Genomic DNA, 22,230 nt, shown 5'->3' with positions numbered 1-22,230 from the left:
TAGGATCAGGATTTGTAAACATATAGGACCTCGGGAAGCATTTTTTTAAAAACAGAATCTACCCCTAGAAAATGTATACCAAAAAAAACAGTGGCAACGGAAACTTAGATACTTTAGAGCTTTCCCTGAATTCTCAAACAACAACCATGTTTGAATTGAGCAAGTGGATCAGCTGATCGATCGGAGGGGCAAAGATGTTAACAGCTGAAACACTGTTGTGCCAATGTTAAAACTCCAATTCGACTTACCAGTGGTGAAACTCACTCACTCACTCACTCACTCACTTACTCAGTGACATACTTTACAGTCCTGGCCCTTGCTTTGCCAAAAAGTAACTGAATCAACTTGTGCAATATGTGTGAAATCCTAGCCAGTTAACTTCTCTTCATGTCGCCCCAAATTCCCCAAAATGACAATGAGGACATGACCTTAGTGTCCTCAACGGTGCAGTGGTTGGGATATTGGAAACAAACTGTGAATTGAATATAAAGACTTGACAGCCCCCTGAGAGTTAAGCCAAAGCGTCTTGATCACCATAAACCCCGCCCCCTCCATATTAGCAGCAAAGTCAAGTACAACTGAAATACATTGTTCCTAAAGATGATTTCTGTCATTTTAGTTTTATCACGCTGATATTTGTTCAAGTGTTCACAAGTCTGGTTTTCATTTGCCCAATTGTTTGGGCAGGTGTATGGACATGACTCGGATGCCGCCCAATCACTACTGCGCAGACTCTGGCTAAAAAAATGACAACATGGTGGCACCTTTAAGTAAGGATATTTGAACCTGTTTTTTGCAAGTCCCTCCACTTAAGAATGATTGCATCAAATTATTGCCCAGTCCTATAACTAATGTAAACCAACCTCAAACTATGAAGAACTCAAATCAAATGAAAATACTGTTTTTTCTTTAAGCATGCATGAAGTGCTCTCTCTATGCTAGAACCTTTTTACAGCTCTTTGTTCCATTTCTCTACAGTCGATGAAACATTGTTGAATCAGGATGGCAGTTAACTAGAACAGAGCAGAACAAATCACAACTAATGGACAGGTATGTGCATCAAACAGGGCTCACCAAGTGAGGCAAGTGAGGAAGAATGTATACTGTATATATATAGCACATATTCACAGATGCAGTGTTAATACCCATCACATGAATAATCACACTGTTGCAGTGAATTAAACCCTGTTATCCCTGGATAATATCTGCAGCGTGACCTCAACAACAGCATCTTCCAGTCAAACTGGTGGCCGTGGGGGAGAAAGCACAGAGCAGACATTACATGGTCTACTGAAAGGAGAAAAATAGCTTATTCTTGTGACAGGGTTATTTCAGAGGATGGGGAAGTTTGGTAGGCACAAAAACTCCCCCTCAGTCCTCACAAACTCATGGCAGAACACTGATGATGCTCCCTTAGGGCCCGGCTTGAGTCCCCAGCTGGGTGTCAAACACACCCTGGGGTCTGCCTGAGTGCACACCCATCTGCCCCTGCTGTCTGCCTGAGGAGGGAGGGAAGGAGGGAGCAGTGGGAAGGTCATCTAAGACCTTAACGTAGTAATCCTCAAAGAAGGATAAAAGACACAGCTTTACTGATTATCCCTTTTCTTTTTAAGTATGACCTGATGCTAAGTATTAGATCAGTTTCACTTAACTAACTTACGATCATCCCAGTTAAGTTGAATACAGTTGTGCTTGTACTTGTGAATGGGTGTGCCTTCTAAAGATGGAAGACTGTGAGATCATCCAGAACTTGCAAGCTCGCTTGTATTTTACTCACAGATCAGTGTGGTTAACGTGCGGAAGAGAAAATTTGGTTTGCCAAGCGACCGAACCAATCAGCGTTGGTTTTGAGGCGGGTTTAAGTGTGACACAACGAGAAGCGACTGTTCAGTGTAAACAACATGGCGGCTTCCACAGATGAGGTGAGCGAAGCTATGGAGCGCAGCTATACGTATACATTATACATACATTGTATTATCACTGAGAAAATCGATTAGAATAAAAATAATAAATAATGAACATCATATTAAATATCCATCACCATTTAAGTAAATACATATAAAAATTAAATCAATAGCAAAATGATTCAATTTCTGAATAACTAGGCATTGTTTCCTGCGTTCTATATTGTGTAAAAAAGGTTTTCATATCAGCTTATATCGGACAACATATACTCCAACACTGATAGATACCGATATGTCTGTGATCAGCCAATAACGGCTGATAATATTAACTAATCGTTAAATTGATCTGATTCCAGGAGCCAACAAGGCAAAATTGGCTTGGGAAGAAAACATCGAACTGGAAAAAGATGGAAAATTCAGGATCCCAGGGCTCTCTAGTTTTAAGTTTAGACCTTTAATGCCCCAAGCTCTGTGTGGCAAATACTGTTCATCTGCACACACTGCCATGACATAGAGTTGGTTTAAAATTGGGAAAGTATCGTATAGTATAGTTTTATTGTGTAACTTTGGTGTATCCAAACTAACACTTCAAAACACCAACGTTACACAATAACACAAAAAAACGTTCACTGATTAAGTTCCTTGTTTGCGAGGTAAAATTACAATTTCAAAGCAATCTGGTGGCTTGGAAGAGAGTGATATAACAGCTTCAGTCCTCCATCAGTAGGAGCTGTCTGACAGCAAGGTAAAAAGGTGAATATATTCTAAATATAGCATATACAAAGGAAAGTTTGGACACATTTTCTCATTTACTTGAATGGTAAAACTCTCCAAACTTTTGACTGGTACTGTACTGTATATACTGGCTGATTAAATGCTTTAACTGACATAAGGGGTAGAAAAACCCAATAATTAAATAAAACACAAAGATGAGATAGACCGTTTGTAATATACAGTATATTACAATTACAAACTTAAAGTTATACTCCATAAGATTTTCATTTAGTTTATTGTCTGTTAAGTTACTATATATCAAAGAACGAGTTGAATCAATGATTGATATGACCCACTGATGAAAGCGCTTTTACTTGAGTATTGAGTATTACAATATGCATGTCTGTGGCGACATTCCTGGGCTTGATGTAAATAAGCCGCCATGATAGTGACGCTGCTGACAATAATTGGTCTGCCTGCCCAGATCAGCACAAACAGTTATGCTGACTTCACCTGTAATGGGAAAATGGGGAACTTCCAACTTCTGAGTCATGTTTCGAGTAAGGGCAGAAGTGTAATAGGAACATGTGTGTGTGTGTGTGTGTGAGTGTGTGTGTGTGTGTGTGTGTGTGTGTGTGTGTGTGTGTGTGTGTGTGTGTGTGTGTGTGTATGTGTGTGTGTGTGTGTGTGTGTGTGTGTGTGTGTGTGTGTGTGTGTGTGTGTGTGTGTGTGTGTGTGTGTGTGTGTGTGTGTGTGGATTTCAGAGGGTAACATATAAGTAGAGAGGTTAATGTGTTTCAATAAAGTTTACAAAATAGCAAAAAAAACCATCAACACACAAAGTGAGCATTAACGTGCACGGAGGCCGCTAGAAACAAGATATCTCAGTTCGTATGGAGTACAACTTTAAGAGTAAACAAGAGAGAGTACACAAGCAAAACATTCATTTGTAGCGTAGTATGTCAACTGAAACAACACAATGAAACTTGTTTACAAGTTGCCAGCAACTGGTTCTTATGCCAAAAATAATAAAAAATAAAAATAAAAAAACATTGTGTTCACAGTGCAAATATGATGTGCCAAATGTAGTTGGGATTCTGTATGATGTTTTTTACCAAATACCCAACCTTTTAAGTGTCACTACACATACAGGAAACAGCAGCAGCCACATGTATTAATACGACATATTAAATGTTAACAGCGTGACCCTCAGTTGCATTCTTTTTCTTTCCAACTAAGTACATTCATTGTGTTCATTGATTCCGTCGCAATATAAAAGCTTTGGCAGCCCTTTCACAGTTCTCCTAGCAACCACAGCTGGTGATATCACAGAGACCCATTGGAGAATTGACTGCACAGATGATAGCTAAATATATATCCGGTTGTCAAGAAAGACAGATTTACCTGACCAAATTGAGAGCCAAACCACAAGTTAGGGACATAGGAGAAAGGAGATGTAAGTGAAGTTGCTATAGTAAGTTGCTAAAGGTTCAGTGGAGGTTGTATGAACTTTAGAAGTTTCCTGTAACATGGGGGTGAGTCGATAATGACCAGATTTTTCCAGGTTTTTCATCGTCTGGCCTTGAAGATAGATGCACTGCTGTGAGCCCTGCTGTTTCTCACCGCGCTGATTGGAATTTTGCACCCTGACCGCCCAGTGGCCCACTGAAATCCTGATGTCTTAAATCCAACACACACACACGCACGCACACACACACGCACACAAACGCACGCACACACACACATGCACCTAAACACTTGCTTTTCACCATGCTGATGAGCAAAAAAGCATTGAAATGAGGGACACAGATTAATGCATACAAATGTCACTGTGTGTCTGTGGATGTGTGTCAGAAGTGAGTGTTTGTGTAAAATGTGCGCATGTGAGGGACAAAAATCTATAGGGGGGGGGGGGGGGGGGCTACAAAGCAGAGCAACTTTAGCTACTTCTTTTTAAATTGGAAAAAGGAATCGGGGTGGGGGTGTATTTTGATCAGTGATGTAACGGGGGAAACATTACCTAATCTCTGCCAAGACACACTTAGTGGCTGATGCAAATGTTAATGATGTAAATGCAGTGTTAAGCAGCACAGCACTGATGTAAGTAACATGAAACATCTTTAAAAAAATCAAAAGCAAAATTGAAAATATCATGAATGTTGCCAATGGACTGAATTTGGAATTGTATACATTCCTGGGCCAGATTAATTAAAGTTAATTTATGATAGAAACACTTTAGGAAACAGCCTGTTTTGTGCAGATAAAGATTCATAAATAAAAATGTATTCAGCCTCTGATTTAATATGAAACCAAGTACATACTTATTTTTTAAGAAATAGGCCTACTGACACGTCTGTCAGCTCAATAGACAGTGTATAAGTAGACCTACAGTATATAAGAAGTATTTTAATTGTAGGTCTAGAATAACCATAGCTGATATGGAAACATCCTCTCTGCCAAAACGGAAGAGAAAACTGGACCAATGACCAACTCCTATTCCTCGCTCAATTTGTGGATGAAAGGGAAAATGTTATCAAAAGAAAGTTTTGGAGTTGGGATCTCTACAAAAACAAAAAAAGAAGCGTGGCAAACTATTCACATGCATGTCAATGCTGCCTTCTCTCTCCTGCAGCTGCATTTTTCCCACGGCCAAATAGCAAAGAGTTGTACCAACTTTAATCTCCGGTGAAATTGGGTGGTTTTTATTGGTTGGTGATGTGATGTCATCCCTGACCAACTCATGTTAGGTCTTTCCTGATTTACTCTTGGTGACATAAGAAGACTTACCCTCTAGTCTTAGCTGAGGAGCAGAGGTCCTGGATGAAAAAAAAAAAATCAAAAACCAGACCGTTTACTGAGCTGAGAACGGCTCTCTTCAGCAACAACTCTAATTCATTCCATCTTCAGAAGAAGTCTGGGTGGAGAATGTGAAAGTACTTACTGGAAGCTTTGAATTACTGTATATTTAATATTCTGTGTATTGCACAACTAATATCCCACTCTAATAATCCTATATTTAACAAACTAATAACTTAAGGGATTTTCCGCCCCTTTTACTTAGTTTCTCTGAACTGTGTCTCCCAATTCTTTATCCTCTTGCGAAGCACATTTGAATTTTGTGCTTTTTTGATAATCAGCATGTAAATGTTTAAAAACTGTCCACACAAGTAATGCAACAGTATTGTTTGTTCAGGTAACTATGAATTATGACTAGTCTGTCATGAGCAAAGGCAAAAATACTAAGAAATTTTTATATTGCTGGGGGGGTGAATGGGTCAACAAAGCAGAATGTTGTTTGTACCAACAGTCATTCTTGGTATCTTATTTATAATACAGTCCATGCTGTGGACTGAGTAAGCAGTGTCAGTAACATGGCAGCACATTGGCATTTATGTAGGGAATGCTGCCACATACACTCAGATTGGAATATTCAGCAAAGCGTCATTAGTGGGTCATATGATCAATCACCATTGTTTGAACTCACTCTTTCTATTCATTTTATTTGCACTTATTTTGTCTTAGATGAGTCCCCTGATTGTTCCACTAAAGCAGGTTATAAGTATTGTTTAAGTTAGAAGCATATAAGTCAAATTTGATATAATTAGACGCAACATTGGTTAAAGGTTGAGCAGAACACGTCATCTAATGTCTGAAGACCGTAGTCGCAACAACAAAAAATGATTCCAGCAGTCGGGTTGCCAGGTTCGTTACGAGTGGGTCAAGCGATCGGCCTGTGCCATGTCAAGTGATGAATCATACAGGGTAACGACTAATTTAAACTAAAGTTACCATTACCCAATGCTGTTAGCTGTTACTGTTAGCTGTTACAGCTAAGTAAACATTAGTGGTTTCTCTCCTTCTCTAAGTCCATGGAGTGAATGCTCGGCCTATATTGATTCTGGTTTTGCCCGTCTCCGGTCACTCAGCTGCTGGGACAAATGACGCCCCCTTCACTCCATTTCATCCAGTGCCAGCCCACAGTAGCTGCACCCAACAACAGACAACCCTGGCAACCAGCAACGCCCAACGCTATTGGCTGCTACCATGGAAACAGAACAGGACAGAAAGTCATTGTCAAACCCGTCAATGTTTTTTTTAAATATTAACTCAAAGTAAATATGTTTTTTATGGAAAAGCAATACTTTCATTATGTACCCCTCAAAACGCCCCGGGGTTGTATTAATATTATTTTTTTTAAGTAAAGCTTTTAATAAAGATTCTACATATTCAATCTTTAAGAATGCTCTCTTTGTTATAATACAGCGTCCAAACACATGTGTTTGATATTTTCATGGCTTTTGCTCTCCGTTCTGATAATTAAAACTACAAGATGAAATTGGCTCTTTGTTCTAAAGAGTTTCACACCCTTATATTCACTGTATGTATGTGATAGTTGCCCACGGACTGCTATCCCTCCTCCCCCTCCCACCTGTAGTGTTTTAATCTTGGCACCTCCAGAACTATCTTGGCTCGTATCTCTGAGTGCTTTTTCGGAGCCCGACGCCTGCTCCCTCATTCACTAATCACTAATCAGAGCTCACGTCCCTGCTGGTCTACAGTTAACCTTTAGGCACTTGGGAGATGCTCCTCCACCTCAGCTGCATATGGCTGTTGTGGATTTTGGGTGGTAGCCAGGGTGCCCTCTCGCGCCCGACAACCCGCCAAACATTGGCCCCCGTACTGAGGTACAAAGGCATTTGTATGCCAGTCATGTTTCAGAGGGGCCGCTGGCTCTTTAAGACTGTGGGAAAGAGGGCATTTCTACACTGAAACAGCCCCGTTTTCACACATTCCTGAGGAGGGCATATTGAGCTCATTATCATATTTAACTACAATGGCTCTTTGTACGGGATATGGGATTTGGGAAGGTGCCAGATTTCCTCGGGTGCACATGTGTGAATCTTTCTTCATTTTTTTGTGTGAAATCTGCAACATAACAGATAAATTCAATAATATTGTAGCTGACGTGAATTGAGATGCATTACAAGATTATAATGAGCTCATTTCTAAGCACAGTTTTATCAGAAAAAAAACAACAGAAACATTACATTTAATTTATACCACGACATCTAATATGTTATAAATAACATGCATCTATATTTTCTGCAAATTCACATACTATGTTCTGATTAGAGTAGAATGATAATAATAACATATTTATACAGTCTTTTGACAAAGTAATCTTGACTCAGTTTCCACTTCCACTCTCTGGAGCTTTTTACTATGTCTCATGGCCTTCTTCAATGGATGGATTTAAAAAAAAAAAACTCCCACAACTCTCAATTTCTGATCCGAGCAAACTCCAGCCAAAGCTAAAAAGTGGATAACATCAAAATTTCATGCCTTCAAGTATAAGATTGTGTTATTTGAATTTATTTAAATGAAGGGCATTTGAATTTAATTACTTTCATTTTAGTGCCACTTTCTGACAAGGCTCCCCTTATAAACGGGTATAACTTGTAAATATTGTTTCATTAATGGTGAATATTATATTACTGCATTCCCTTATTAGTTATATTTATCAATAAGAAGCCAGCCAACAGGGGGCGACCTAGCTGCTTTGGCTTCCCTTTTGGTTGGGGGAGCTGTCATCTTTGTAAACAGTATGTCAGGGACTATTTTCAGTGGCGGATGAATTCACATTTGGGGAGTATTTACAGCAACTGGACAGTGTATGTGTAATTGAGTAAAAAAATAAAAACAAATTTTGACCTATGACCAAGGTAACAACTATCTGTAACGGTCGCTGTTAGCTTGGTCAGGACCCCATGGTGTCACTTCTTAACACTCTAGAGTCCTGTCGGTAATTCAAACATTACTAAAACTAACGTAATAAAGTATGTTTGTGGTGTTACCAGTGGGTGATGATGGCCTACTGAACAAACTAGGAGGTAGAGTACCACCATACCACCTCATATAGTAGTGATAACAACTGATAACACCCACTCAGTTGGCTGATAACATTTAAAACGGCTAAATAAACTATAGTGTGTGTGTTCATGGAAATGAAACATGTCATCCAGTATAACAGTGTGGACTCAATGGAGCTCTATGGCACAGGGGAAGAATATATAGCAGGCTATGACACACACACACACACACAAACACAGTACTTGTTAGAAAATGCATTCAGTGTTAATTTGAGTCTTTTCATGAGATTTGTTGATGATAAGAAAATGTGTTGAGCTTCTGTGTTTTCAAAATCATTAGCACTGTCTGTGGTTGTAAACCTGGTGTGATTGCATGTGTAATGTGGCAGGTATGTTTGAGTCAATGAAGATAGCGTTGGGGGTTATGGGGAGTTTGTATTGTGTTACACAGGAACATATTAGCAGTCAGCCACTCTGAAAGTGGCCTGCTTGTTTCCTACTAGGATGCTCCCAGCAGCCACACTGATCGAAGCCGACATCAACATCTTTCCCCCACCTTCCCTGTCCTCAACACACACAGCCACACATGCAAACACATACACACACACACACACACACACATACACACACACACACTCACACACAAAAACACAGGAGCAGCAGCAACAAAACATTTTCCATGACAAAAATGGCGACAGCAGCAGAATCAATTGGAATCTTCCTTCTCTGGTGACGCCAGTGAAACAGAGCCGAGCAGAAGAAATGACTGCAACAGATGCAGTGCAAGGCCATTATGTTTCGCTATGTATTCCCACTCGCAGACTGAAAATATAGACCCCCCAACCCTTAACGTATCACCCTATGTCTAGACCCCCGTCTCTGACTCTCCCTCGCTGCATGTGGCCAAACAGAGAGGGAGGGCGATTCTTCTTCTGCCGGGAAAAAGGTTAAAAGGGGCTGTCTTTTATCAGCTCATCATCCTCAACTCCTGCATATTTTATGGGCTTGTTACTGTAATCAAAAATTCTTCTTTATTTTGTCTGGAGGGGTGGGGGGGTAGATGCACGGTGGAGGCAGTGCTCTTCCGCACAAACTGTTTCCCGCGAGCCTGGGCCTTTTCATGTGAAATGAGATACTGCTGTGATGTCCCTCGGGTAAGAAGGCACACACAACACATACACAAAGTTGTGGAGAAAACTCTGTGTATACATGCAGCACAATATCTCAAACTTCCCTCTACTCTGCTCATGAATCTTAATGGGGGCATACTGTACAAACAGTTCCACGCGCTGTAAACCAAGTGAAGCCTGTGATGGTGTTGGTTTACAGGCTGTTGTTGGCCAAACTAACAGATTATGAGGTCACGTCTTGTTTTTTGCCGACTTTCATCTGTAGCAGTTAGACAAACACACCATGAATCTCCTAGCAACCAGTTCTTGCACCATAAGAGATCGCTGTAAGAAATGAATGGAAAAATATGTACCAAAAGCAAATATTTATGCAATCAACCATTCTCAAGTTGCTTATCACTTAAAGACTAAATTGAATATGGAAGCAAAAAAGGGCCATAATAATTATCTTAGAAAATACCACGGTGTGAAATATAGATGGTGTTGAATTTACAATACTGAAATGTTAAATATTTAACTTTAAAAACCGTGAACTGATGTGATGATTTTCCATCGACATGTTTAAGTTTTGTAAATGCAGGAATCATTTTTCGATTCACAGACTCAGGGTGAAAATAAATTCAAGCTGAGATTTTCTTTTTTGCATTTTATAACTGACAAAGTAATCATATGAATAAATACAGATGATTCTTAATGTAAATGTTTTATATTTAAGTTCTCCCATATGGTCGTGAGCGAAAGAACAAGATGCGGATACAGGTGGCTTGAATGAGTTTTCTCTGTAGGATTACTGTGCTCAGCCTGGACCAAACCAGATGCATTAGCAGTGCGTGGCAGCTGTCTCACTAAAACTGCTGCAACTCGCAAGCGCCTGTGTTCGCACATACAGTGGTTGCTTCAGCACTGCCTGTCTTTCTAAATTGAGCCTTGCCTATGATAATGGCCATAAATAATATAATGTTGCATTTCAATCATTACAAATGTCACTTATATTTGTTTTAGACGAAGAACGTTGAAATTCTGTCCACAGAAATTAAACAGAAAGTGTTGAATTAAACATTAATATCTTCATTTTGTTCATGTCTGTACTACATTCTACATATACACATTCACTGCAGCAAAAGTGCGGTTATGACGTCAATTTGACAGTAAGAAGACCACTCATTGTCTGTTTTTGCTGCGAATCTTAAGTCTCTAAGATTCACTTAAAATCTCTAGATCAGGGGTTTCCAGGAAGGACCAATGGAAAAATGTGATGGCTCCCCAGGACCAAAACTTACAAAAGTAAAGAATGAGAGAGTCACACACCCTTGCCTGAGAGCGTGAAGATGGCGATGATTTGCAGGTCAATGTTCGAGAATAGCGGGGTGTAAAGTCAGTGCAGCAAAAAATAATGCTATTCTCCTATCTTAATTAGGAAAATGAATTCACATATCATAGCATTTTTTTGCATTTTACTCTACTGATTGGCAGCAAAATAAAAAATGGGTTACTTTGGGTCCTGACCTTTACTTTAGGAAAGATTTTGCTGCGTGGCTGTTCATGTCCTTGCGCCATTCCATAGCCTTTTTTCTAATCCCGACCAAGTGGTTTTCATGCATAACCCTAACCAATCTCGCTCCTCATGCCTAAACCAAACCAATCCAACCAATGAAGACAACTAGCCAAGAACTAGCCCAAAAGAGGCCGAGAAGGGCGGGTCATGCCTTCAACATCCTAGGAAACACAAAGTAATAAAATTATAATACATTTTACTTGTCATCAAAGACACTTTACATAAATTGAAATGAACATGTAAACAACATACTAAACATACTGTACATAACACACCATTATTTACACATTAAAATCAGCTTGGAAAGGTGAGTTTTGATGTGTTTATGGAACATGGAGCAATCTTGGATGTGTTTGGGGCGAGAGTTCCAGGGGAAGGCGGCAGCTATGCAGAAGGTTCTGTCGCCCCTGGTTTGGTGCTTGGTCCTGAGTTGTGGAGACAGGAGGTTGGCATCAGAGTAGGGAGTGTGGTGGTGCAGCAGGTTGCTGTGGTGGGAGGGGGCCTTTGTGAATGAGGAGAAGGAACTTGAAATGGATTGTTGTGTGAAGGGGAGCCAGTGGAAGTTCCGGAGGACAGGGTAGGGCAGACAAGCAGCTGAGTGAATGTTGTGAATGTACTCAAGTCTATTTAGGACTTTGGATGATGTGCCATAAAGAATGCTGTTGCAGTAGTCAATTCTGGATGTGATGAAGGCATGGACCAACGTTTCAGCAGCAGAGAAGGAGAGTGATGGGTGGAGACGAGCTGTGTTTTTGAGGTGGAAAGAGGCCGTTCTGGTGATTTGATCGACGTGGTGTTCGAAGGAGTGGTTGCTGTTGAAAATAACTGAGGTTGTGAATGTGAGGGGAGGGAGACAGAGTGGAGTTGTCAGTGATGGGGCAGAAGTCACAAGTGGTTATGGTTAGAGATTTTGGACCGATGTTGATCAAATATATCAAATTTATATCCCATCAGGCTTGGGGAATGCCCCGGGGTTCCCTAGAAAGAGCTGGAAATTGTTGCTGAAAGAAAGGGACGTCTGGAATATTCTGCTTAACCTGCTGCGATAAGAAGATGAAAATAGATAGATGGATAATATCACATTATATTATTTATTTTTGCTTTACATTAAGTGGTATTTAAATTCTGATCTTCATGGCATTTCTGACTCCACAGTTGAAGCACCGCATTAGTTCTGGCAGAGCGCTGAGGCCATGCATGCTATCAGCTGATTACCATCAGCCAACTCTTGCAATCAGCAATCATGTTTAAACAAGTTGCTAAGGTAGTGTTTATAAGTTGATAATCTAACTCTCTTATCATTATGCTGCTGCTCATGCTGCTTATTCCCACCTGCTACATGCTGCTGGTTTTGGTTATGATTTTCTCCTGTCTTCTGTTATTAATCGTACACACAATGGCATTCTGCCTTGGGGATTACAGTGCATTTGAGTGATATTTGTTTGCTGGGTTGGGTTTTTTATGTGTTCTTTGTACAAGGCAAACAAAGCTATATAATTGATGGCAGTGTCGTGTAAGTTCATGCTTCACAAAGTTAGCTCCAAGTTCAGCTCACATGGATTCAAATGAACTAGTTTGCCTTCATGGTTGACCATTTTGAATTCTGAACTAAGTTCACGGCCCCAAAAAATGACCTAGTTCAGTTTTTTTTTAATGAGCTGCTCCAAGCGATTGTTTTTCAGCAGAACCTCCTCCTACCCATCCCTTTCCAGCCCCCAATCACTGCCACTGACCACTTCCCAAACTAAATGAATTACAGAATCTGTATGGTTTTTTAACAAATCTCTTTCAAATATTAGACAGTGCCAGGGATCATTTTCGGCCCCTGGCACTGTCGTGCGCGGGCACTAATATACCCACCTGAAAGTGCGTTGAACAATTATTATTATTTTTCTATCGTGCCATCACCTTTTTAAAGGGGCTTAGGATGCCCTAAGGCTCAAAGAAATTGTCACATCGGGTCAGAAGTGGTGAAAATTGCAAAGTTCAGAAGTCATTGGGGCCGAGTGTGGCCAGCGGGCTCCATAGAGCCCCCAAACACACGCTGTGGTTGGGATAAAGCTCCTTTGATGTTCATGAAATTTAGCGGGATCATTGCTGTCATCTTAAAGAGCACATGTGCATTTTTGGATTTTTTTTCCATCGAAGAGTAAGTCGGCCATCTTGGATTTTGTGCATCAAATTAAATTTTCCGAACACATGTTTGAGGAGTTTAGGATGCACAAAAACTAACAAAATGTTTTGCCCATGTTCAAACTAGTAATTACTTTGATTTGACACCACAATTGGGTTTAAGCGTAGCACGTCAGCTCTATAGCGCCCCCTAATTACTTTTTTAGGTGCTAATAGTGCTCTAAAGTGCAAAAATAACAAAGTTAATACCTGATATGGGTCTTGGGCTTGTGTTTGTTTAACTAGATGAAGGGCACCCCCTAGAATATTTCAATGTCACTGCCCCCACCTTTAAATTTGACGTAGACATATGAAGATTTTTAAGCAGATATAAAGTAAGGAGACGTAAAAAAAGCCTCTTGGATTCCAACAGGAAGCCAGCCATTTTGGATTCATGGTGTCATTTTTTCTCAAAGTGAAGCCAGTCAGACGTGTTGCAAACTAACAACTCCTCTTAGAGAATTAACACGAGTGACTTCAAATCTGGTATGGTGATGCTAAATCGTGAAGCTTTTGAGGATTCGTTGGACGCCCTTGATGTGGCGTGGAGATAAATTTTGCCCAAAACATGAAAAAGGAAGTTGTCGTTACTAAACTTTACATTGTCTGTTCTGCCCCAAATTTCACATGCTGGATAACAGTCCAGGCCTGAAGACTTCTACATATTGAAATTGAGTCATAGTCATAGTGCAACCTACTGACAACAGGAAGTCAGCTTTATGTGTCAAACATAATCATATTTTGTTGGGCTTGGGAATTTCTAAAATCCATCAAAACTGGCACAGAGGTCAGAAGTGGAAAAAATTGCAAAATTCTCGAGTACTTAGGCTTGCTTGTGGCCAACAGGCTCCCAGCGCCCCAAAATTAATGTTCATATAATATGGTGAGATTATTGCTCTCTTATCTTGAAGAACATGTCGGCATCTTTTAAATGTACGTGGTCTGAGAAAAAGACAGCATTTTTGCATTCATTTTCTTTTTACGAACCCATGTTTGAGGCCTTTAGGATGCACAAAAAATTCACAAAATTGTGGACGCATGTTCAAAATACTTATGGTTTTGATTTTGATGTAATAATTTGACTTGGGTGTTGCACGTTCGGTCTTTAGCACCCACTAGTTACATTGAGCACCCTAATGCATTGTTATACTCAAAAGCAGACAAAACTTGGCAGACACATGAGAACCCCTAAACATTGGCAAAATTTACAGGGATTTGGTTCATGTGTGTTTAGCTGGCTCAATGGCACCCCCTAACGCCTGAAAGGCCTTAGTTGAAACAAAGTTGCTCAGATACTTACGAAATTTGGATCCCACATAGCTTAAATCACTTCAGACATATTTCACATTAGCTTTCATTAGCTCCGCCCAACAGGAAATACTGACACCAAGAAGTAAAGCTTCAGACATCGTCTGATTTACATGAAATTTGTATGGTGTGGCCTACATCTGATATACAGCAACATGGTGTATAGTAAGAGTGTGTTCTCTGGTGCCACATAGTGGTCATCGGAAGTGATACAAAAATTAAAATCCATAATTTGCAGTGCCCAATGGCCTGCATGCAGTGTGGGATGGTTGCAGGATCTGCCAGTCCCGTTCAGTGGTGCTTGCAGCTTGTATTTGTTTGGTATTATTTGTAATTTATGATGCTTCTCTGGCTTTTGGTATCTCTTTTTTTGGTTCTTTTTTTTTTTTTTTAAATGAATGGTCGTGCATGACACAATAATACAAAAAATCCATCAGTCAAAAAATAAAGGCGAACAGACACAAATAATTTGTGTTTTGAATGATTTTATTTGCTAACAAGCAAATTAAGAAAATACCATACAAATTAAGCTGTATTCTGTATTATAAACATCGACTGAGAAAAATGATTCATTGTGCTTCTTTCTCGACTGATAGCTACTGGCAATATGACAACTCTGACCATTGCATTCATTTTTATTGCCTCTCTTCCATGTCATACGTTCTGGTGATGACTGGATCTTTAGGTGCTTAGAATGTTTTTTAATAGGAATTTCAACTAGATTATCTGAACTGCGTATATTTCCTTATTCCACTGCATTCCGGCGGAACTACACCCAAGATTGGCAGTGATTTATTTCCATTTTATGAGTCACTTGCCCTTCATTATCACATTTAACAACAGAATACATTATAATATAAGTAACACCATACAGGGTGAGGGTTAGGCTACAATTTTGAAATTTCCCAAGTTTTGTTGGTTCTTGAAATTAGTTAAACATTCCTATTTATGTTTAAAAAAAACTACAGAGCAATAAAATATAATTAAATTTGTAAATTAAATTAACAAAAAGTTTAATGGCTACATGCCAAAGTGAAGTCTGCATTGGAAATAAACATTTGGAAATATAATATGTGTACATCTCGCTTAAGGTTAATCTAATTAATAATAAATTACTCAAAATAGATAGATTTTGTCAGTTGAATGACGCTGGTCATAACATTCAATGTTATCTGCCTTTGGCAGGGTTTCATTTCATAGTTACAATATGTTTAAAGCAGTGCAGCTGAACTCCAAACCAACCAGTCACAAGTGAGATTAGAGTTTCTATCTTCCATTCATTCTGCCTTCATTTCAAAATAAGTGTACACTGTGATGATTATTTATTTCAAAATGAACTAATAAATCCCAAGTAAGCAGAATAATAATTTAAAAGATCACATAAGCAGAGCATGCTGCTTTAATATATTTTGAGGGCTTCTTCAAACGCAGAACTTTTTCTTCCCAATTCATCTGTTGCTCTTTACATGTAACCTGTTCTTACTGAGGAGACAGAAGATGTACCTTATCATGTGATATATGTTGTCTCAAGACTCACTGTCACTGCAGCTGTGTGATTCTCCTCCAGAGGACTGAATTCTTCTGTGCAGCGCCGAACTGTCACGCCTGTCCCACTGACATCCCCTGCAGTGGCACAGTAGGGCGGGAACTCTCCATCATTACAGCTGGAATGGTGTGTGGTGCATGAGAATGTGCTGCATGAAAACACGCATGTGGGTAGGAATGTTGGTACACTGTGTTTATTGTGTGTGTGTATGTGTGTGTGTGTGTGTGTGTGTGTGTGTGTGTGTGTGTGTGTGTGTGTGTGTGTGTGTGTGTGTGTGTGTCACACACTATCGGAATTTGTAACCACAGCCTTAAAATACAGTCCTTACAGTCACTGCTGAGGCAAAAAGGAAGTTTTTGCCCACAGAAACCTGTGATTTAATGTGAGTCAATCCCGATCATCCACCTCATCAAACTCCAGCCCATACCAGGGCTCTTGATAATGCAGCATCCTTTCCACGCGGCTACCGGTAAACTGACCTGAGAAGCCGGCCGATGAGTCTCGAGTCTGGCCAAACACATTCCTACCCAGCCACTAAACTCTCCACCCTGTGGGCTGAAGGCTTGAAGCCCATTCCTGGGCTCTTCCTCTGTAGTGCTGGTGGTTCTGACTGTACACATGTTCAGACAATGACATGGAAAATTTAAATCAAAAGATAACATCAACTTATGCTGATATAGCTGGAGAAAAATTAGATTGTCAGAGCTGCAAATAGAGACAGGATACAGCAATAGAGAAATATGACGCTGCTGGCATTTAATGGAATTGAAAATCAGGGCTCTTTCCTTTTTGGTGTTTGCACTTTGTATGTATTGAGACATCCTGTTCTCATCTCAACTTTACAATGGCCGTTTTGACAGGACTCTTGTCAGTGCACTTTTAAACACAGTTAACGTTGTGAATACAAGCAAAACTGCATGGTTAGGTTTCAACAACCAAACCACTTGGTCATGGTTAGGAATTGATCATGGCTATATTAAATGAGACATGGACAGGACACCAATCACTGTCTCCTGGGTGAGAGTCCGTGTTTGTTTGACCCATACACCACCCCAACCTGCCTCCTTATGCGTAATTTGATGCTCAACTCTTAACTCTGAGCATCTGATATCACCATGGACTGACAGAAGGTCGTATATGACATCCTGGAATGGTAACGGGCTGATTGAGATCAAGAAATACTAAAAAGCAGAACTTTTTACCAAGTTCTTGGACTTCTCTCATTTTTGGACTGCTAGCTTACATCTTGATGAACAGGGCTTTGGATTCAAACCCAACACCATGTCACCTTCAAGTCCCCAGTGCACACAGAAATCCAGAAACCGGTTTACAGTGGTAAACTAGAGTACCTGGAGCCAAGGTTTCTGTAACTGTGTCTCAATTTGGATTCTTCTGTTCGTACACTTTCATGCACTACACTGTGTACTCAGTAACTTATCTGCGTAGTGCGTGAATTTTTACAGGGTAATGTCATCTAAAATTGCACATGGCTGGTATGCACTTATAGGAAATGACGATCCCAACATTTGACCTTTTTTTTAATGATGAATTGCAATCGCGCAGAGCATTACTGCCACCTATTGTCACCTGCCTTATTGTTCCTTGCTTGTGTGTGCCCCCTTCTTTCACATGAGGCGGGGATTAGTGCACCAATGTACAATTTTATGGTATCCATTGAGGGAGAAAAGTGTCCAAGGTTATCATGGATTTATCATTATATTTATTTAGAAGTGAATTTATAAGTGAACTGGATACGGAGATGGAGGTATTAAAGTTGCTCAGCGGTGCATGAAGCCAGGATGATCTGCACTACTTCCTCACTGTGTGGCCCGGCAGACATGAGAGCTCCTCCAACTTGAATGGGAACTGAATGATTTAATTGTGCAGCTCTTCTAGACTTTCCAAATGTTATTGAACCGATTGGATCAAATTCTGAAGGTCAAATAGAAATTGAAAGTACAGAAGTATGCAAATTGACATTGACAGCATGTGAGTCAGTTAGTATGGACCTGTTTTCACCTGGTCCTAACATCTGTCCTGAGTGATCTGATCACAAGTGGACAGCTCTCAGTACGTCCGTTCACATCTGGCAGCAGCTCATGTCGCCTTCAGTGACCACTTAGCTAGTGTCCGCATAGTTTAATGAAAACCCCTTTTTTGTTACTGTATATTTAAGTTGTTACTCTCACATTATTACAGAAACATGTTATGACGATGCCTACAGATTGGCTGTGTGCCGACGGGCGTAACTTTTCTTTCTCACAAACGCTGTGTAATATGTTTGTATTTTCAGGTGTAAAGTATATGACCATATACTGTAAAAGAGGATGTCTACCTGCTGTGATATGTGCAGGAGAGCAGAGACAAAGATGTTTTTAAAAGTGTCATAGCACCAATTCCTGATTCCGCTGCTTCATGATAAAAGCTTTTAAATAATAATCAAAGGGGGACTTTTATTGGGAACAATGCATATCAAATAAATGTGTTTATCAGTTGTACAACTACTCTGACTTGTCAATGGCAACAGCAGACGTTACAAAGAAAGAACAGTAATACATATTTTTAAATTCGGGTACATTTTATGAACCTAAAAAACAAGGTTACTATCTACCCGCAATTACTGAGCAACCTTAAAAGGCAACCGTGTCAAAGCTCCTGAGAACTGGATAAGTGCAGGGGAACGAACAGCGACACATCACTGACAGTATAACATGCAAAACACATGATTCACTCTCGGTGGTTTCTGTGACATGACGTGCTTTCAAAATAATCATCATTAAAAGTACAAAAGCATCCAAAATACACAGAATATGACTCAGAAGTTGTAGACAAAGCCAGTGAATGAGGACGTAGTTCCGCTCACAGCTGAGTTGGCCGTCCTTCACTCTGACTCAGGCCCAATTTACACTAAGGAAAAACTTAGTGCAGTTTGGCCTTTCATTTACAACAAAATGGAGGTTTTATCACGGTAAACAACCATTTCTGAAAACTCCAGCCAAAGTGGAGATTTGTGAAAACTACGTTTTCCTGTTTGCATGTACTAGGTGGAACTGAGTTTTAGGTTCCCTAACGTCACAGTATGCAGAAAATGTTAGCGTTTATCATTAGTGTGCATACTACGAGTACAGTTTGTATGGCTACTGATCATTATGGATGCTGTAAGAAGAGATAGTGATTATGAATGGATTATGATTATAGCATTAGCATCATATCACCTGGCTGCACAACTGACACTGGAGAGATAATGCTCACTAGAGTTCTGGGTAAGTCACGTAAAATTACATGAGAACTGCAAAGTTGTGTTTTAAAGGAGCTAGATGCGGCCAAAAAATCCCTACACCTATGCCAAATTGATCAGGGGGCTCTTAGAGATCCAGACTTAAGTGTTTTAAATCGTGTTTGTTTCACAACGTCTCCCTCAAACACTTCCATGTACAATTGTTAGCCACCTGTAACAATCGGTGGCACTCAACAACGTAGACCTATTTATGCGGACTCTTGTAAATGAAAACTTTTTTGAAAACAACCTGTTGTGTATGACAAAGGGGGAGATATTTGTTTCTGCAGATACCCGGCTATGTGTAAGCGTGGCCTCAGGTCGCGTGTGTTCACACTGCTAAATTAATTCAGATACAGGTGGCCCAGACCACCTCTGAATGTGGTGGGAAGTTATTCAGGTCTCTTCTCACTGAAGAGTCGTGCACATTGTGAGGTGCATAAAGGTGATCCAAGTTTGATTTATGACTGCTGAAAATTGTTGGTTGTGACAGAATCATCACTGCAAGTATTCCAAAAACATTTTTCCTCTCACATAATATCTCTGCAGAATATCGCTACATTTCCTGGTGACACCCAACAGGTCAACAGACTGAAGTTTTTGGCCAGTTAGGATTGATTTCCTTCTCTGAGACACTTACAAATACTGACCAGATCTCTGCTCCTCCTGATCAAAGAGAAAAGAACTTATCTTCTTCTGTCAGAGATGCAAAATGCAGATACTAATACTAACAATAACTCTGATGCAATTAAGTTCCTGCAAGCTGTATTACAATGTAATTCAATTTCCTTGAGCAATTGAGATAAAAATCATTATGGAACTAGAATTACTTACGGTGCCAACCAGTCAAGCCAGAGTTTACATCAAAACTATATATATACATAGCGTGTGTGTGTGTGTGTGTGTGTGTGTGTGTTTATGGCATGCCATCTAAGAAATTATTATATATTTGTGTAATTTCTCATGTAGTATGGAATGCAAGCCTGTATATATTGATAATAAACGTGAATAAATTTTAAAAAGTTGGAGCATATTGACAAAAATTTGAGAATATTGAATGTAATCTTGAGAATCCAAAATCTATAGTCATATCCTTGTCATCATAGTGACTGGGTATCAGTTGAATTATTCCCGTACTCGGTTTTCTATGATGAAAGGGGAATACTTTCCCATCCAGCACCTTGATGACTTCAGATTTCATTCATTCATTCTTCTCCTCTTTTCTGCTCTGAAAGAGTGACCTGGCCCAGAGGGCCGCTACATAAACTAATTGAAATTTTTACAATAATACATAAAACAATACAAATATGACAGCAACTCACCACAAATCAGTAAGCACAACAGTAATAGTGCAACTAACTAAGAACCATTTTTAACTGTTTTCAGCAAAACATATTTAGGAGCAATCACATTGACCAAGAGAACTTTTTTCCTGGATCCTTTAAAAGGGACTTAAATTCTCGGAGAGTTATCAACTATCACAGTTTCAGGTCCTTCTGAACATCATTCGAGGAAGTCTTTGATGTCTCCCCTTCTTTTCCTGAGTTATGGTGTTTTAGACAGTGACATTTATGATGTGACGCTGAAGTTGACCTTTGACCTTTTGGAGAGTAAATGTCATCACTTCATCATCAAGGGTGAATATGTAGAATCTTTATTAAGAGCTATATTAAAAAAATAAAAAATAATAATAATAATAATAATAATAATAATAATAATACACCCAAGGGGCATTTTGAGGGGTACAAAAAGAAAGTATTGCTTTTCCATAAAAAAAAATACATTTAGTCTGAATTAATATTTAAATGTTAATTGAATGTTTGACGGGTTTGACAATGACTTTCTGTCACGTTCTGTTTCCACGGTGGCAGCCAATAGCTTTGGGTCTTGCTGGTTGCCAGGGTTGTCTGTTGCTACAGAAACAGAAATCATTTTGAGTTGAGAGCTAGCTAATGGATTACACAGCACTCAGAGAAAGACTTCCAGCTGAAGACTTGCTTACTTTAAATACTGTTGTTAAATGAATTGATTTGTCCAAATTCATCACTGACATGGAGCAGGCTGATCACTTGACACACCCTGCAATGAACCTGGCAACCAGACTGCTGGGATTATTTTTTGTTGTTGCAACTACGATCTTGAGACACTAGATGGCGGAGTTCTGCTCATTCTCCATATTCAACCTTTTATGTCGGAATTCTTGAGTTATGGATAAAACATGTTTTGTGTCACAGTGACCTTGACCTTTGACCTCAAAAATCAGTTCAACTATGATTCCATGTGGACGTTTGTACTACATTAAAGAAATCCCTCCAGGGGTTCCTGAGATTACGTTCACAAGAAAGGGACAGACGGACACACTCACGGACAACCCGAAAACAATAAAAAGTAAAGCAGGAAAGAGAAACCAACATTAAAAAAGCAAACATTTCGATTCGCATTTTTTTTCTTCCGACAGCACAGGCCTTCTGACCCCTCCCAGTCAGACCTATTAATGATTTTGCTAACCAAAAGCTGAAGTTTATTGATACAATACCCCATTGGAGAGGTATTTCTGTCACTGTGATGCTAACTTTTTTGCTTGTCCTCCTGAAAACAGGTGCCATCAGCAACGAATGGTAGAAACTTCAGAGGGAAGAGAGAGTGTGAGGAGATAAAGAGAGTGAGGAGGCCTTTGAGTAACAGCTCATCTTTTATTTGGCAACACTTCAAATGTAGCCCATTTACCACGTCTAGACGAGACAGTTTTCAAAG

Source organism: Echiichthys vipera (assembly GCF_963691815.1).
Source record: "Echiichthys vipera genome assembly, chromosome: 13".
Lineage (NCBI taxonomy): Eukaryota > Metazoa > Chordata > Actinopteri > Perciformes > Trachinidae > Echiichthys > Echiichthys vipera.
Note: the sequence above shows the minus strand (reverse complement) of the source record.